This window comes from Ascaphus truei, chromosome 13 (assembly GCF_040206685.1).
Source record: "Ascaphus truei isolate aAscTru1 chromosome 13, aAscTru1.hap1, whole genome shotgun sequence".
NCBI classification, from domain to species: domain Eukaryota; kingdom Metazoa; phylum Chordata; class Amphibia; order Anura; family Ascaphidae; genus Ascaphus; species Ascaphus truei.
Genome location: NC_134495.1, coordinates 41,945,564 through 41,947,908, shown reverse-complemented (window position 1 = coordinate 41,947,908; position 2,345 = coordinate 41,945,564). Strand labels below are relative to the sequence as shown.

The window sequence follows — 2,345 nt, the reverse complement described above, 5'->3', positions numbered from 1 at the left end:
CGCTTAGGTGCTGCTGCTCGCTCTTGCTTGCTGCCGCTCGCTCTACCAGGAGCTTTTTGCTGTCCTGGCAGAGGAGACAGCAAGCGTGCTTGGGAGGCGGGTATCACTGTGTGTGTTTGTCACTTGGTAGCTGTGTGTGTGTGTGTGTATTATATAATATTTTAAACACGCATGCGCGTACTTCTTCAAGTGAAGAAACGCGTACGAAACGCGTCGGGAAGTTTCGAGTTTTTAGAGTGTTCCAGGTCGTGGTGAAGTCTGCAGTCCCAAAGGAGAAATCTGCAGTCTCCAAAAGTGCTTAAACCGATGTGCGGCGGCATTGCGGTTGCTGAGGAGGACTGGAGGACTGGAGTCCTGTGAGCCGGTGGTGGAATTACAGCGGAGGAGACGTCACGTCCGCCCAGAGGCCCCGTCATCTGAGTCATCTGTCTTGCATCCCGGTCACGTGTAGACGCCAGCCAAAGTGCTCCGGTCGCCATCTTGAGAGCCCAGCTGCATGCATCAGTTCGTTGCTTATACCTATCCAGCATCTTGTGAGTAGGGTTGTAATTTTACCCCTCCGGATGCGGTTTATGCACCTTCCACACCATAATAAATTTGCTTTTTATTAATATTTAGGCCGTGCTAGTGTTTTATGTTTGTATGTCTTGTATGTTTCGTATTGTTAGTACCTGTGCACCCCCCCCCCCTGTGTTGATTTACTGCACTATTATCTGTTTTCTTCTCTTTTTTCTTTTTCCACATATATACTGCTGAGGTGAGAATCATCACAATTCATCATCCCAAGGACTGCATTTGGACTGTCACACTTTCCATTGATCTGGTATTTACCCTTTTTGGGCGCCGTTATCCCTTTTTTTCACTTTGTCACCCTGACTGGTTGTACCACCAGTCATTCACCTGGCTGCCTGAACATTTAATTTGATATCATTAGCGCTGTTTTGCACCTACCTTTTTTCTGCAACTTTGATAAATATATTCACACGCACACACCACACACACACCACACATATATACATATATACATATATATATATATACACACACAACACATACACCACACACAGACATATATATATACACACACCACACATATATCACACACACACACACATATATATATATATATATATATATATATATATATATATACAGTGCTCGACAAACCCGGTCGCCCACTTGCCAGGCGCGAACGGAAATTGGCCCGTGGCCAGCTACTTTTCCCCCCTGCTCTGCGCAAATTTTCAAAAATTAAAAAAAAAAAATAACAAAAAAAATATCCTCCTGGCTGATTGGCCAATTGGTCGTGACGCGGAATGGAGCCCTTCTCTGCAGGGGTAATGGCTTCTCCTCGCGCGCGCAGTCCGTCGCCGTCTCCTGCCCGCGGCTTCCCTCCTCATCCCCTCCAGTCTCCGCTCCTGTCGGGCAAGAGATGACAGCAGGGGATTTCTCCCCCATCTCCCCCCCCCCGCCCCGCTTGCCCTCCGGTTCTGCTCCTGTCCCTGTGGCTGCTCGCGCGGGGCAGGAGATGACAGCGGGCGATGTTCCCCCGTCCCGGTTGCCCTACGGTCCCCGCTTTCCCCCAGTGCCCGTGGCTGCTCCCGATGCCAGCAGGGGTGTTCCCCTCGGTCCCCGTGGCTGTCTCCGCTTCCCCACCCCCCCACAAATTTAAATAAATAAATAAAAATATCTTCCTGGCTGATTGGCCGTGACGCGGAATGGAGCCCTTCTCTGCAGGGGTAAGTAATGGCTGCTCCTCGCGTGCGCGGGTCCCTGTCTCCTGCTCGCGCTTCCCCCCTCATCCCCTCAGTCTCCGCTCCTGTCCCCGTGGCTGCTCGCGCGGGGCAGGAGATGACGGCAGGGGATTTCCCCCCCACCCACTCCCCCGTCCCGCTTGCCCTCCGGTTCCGCTCCTGTCCCCGTGGCTGCACGCCCGGGGCAGGAGATGACAGCGGGGAATGTCCCCCCCCCCCCCAAACCTGCTTCCCCTTTGGTCTCCGCTCCTGTCCCCGTGGCTGCTCGTGCGGGGCAGGAGATGACAGCGGGGAATGTCCCCCCCCCCCCCAACCTGCTTCCCCTTTGGTCTCCGCTCCTGTCCCCGTGGCTGCTCGCGCGGGGCAGGGGATTTCCTGCTTGCCCTCCGGTTCCGCTCCTGTGGCTGTATCCGCTACCCCCCCCACCCCACACAGAGAGTGTGTGTGTATGAGTGTGTGTGTATGAGAGAGAGAGTGTGTGTGTGTGTGTGTGTGTGTGTGTGTGTGTGTGTGTGTGTGTGTGTGTGTGTGTGTGTGTGTGTGTGTGTGTGTGTGTGTGTGTGTGTGAACATGTAGAACACCAAAGGTACC

General features: G+C 53.4%; 1 pseudogene; it reads right to left on the bottom strand.

The window, feature by feature from the left end:
• LOC142465245 (uncharacterized) overlaps positions 1–2,345 on the bottom strand; it is a 53,736-nt pseudogene that overhangs the window by 11,808 nt on the left and 39,583 nt on the right.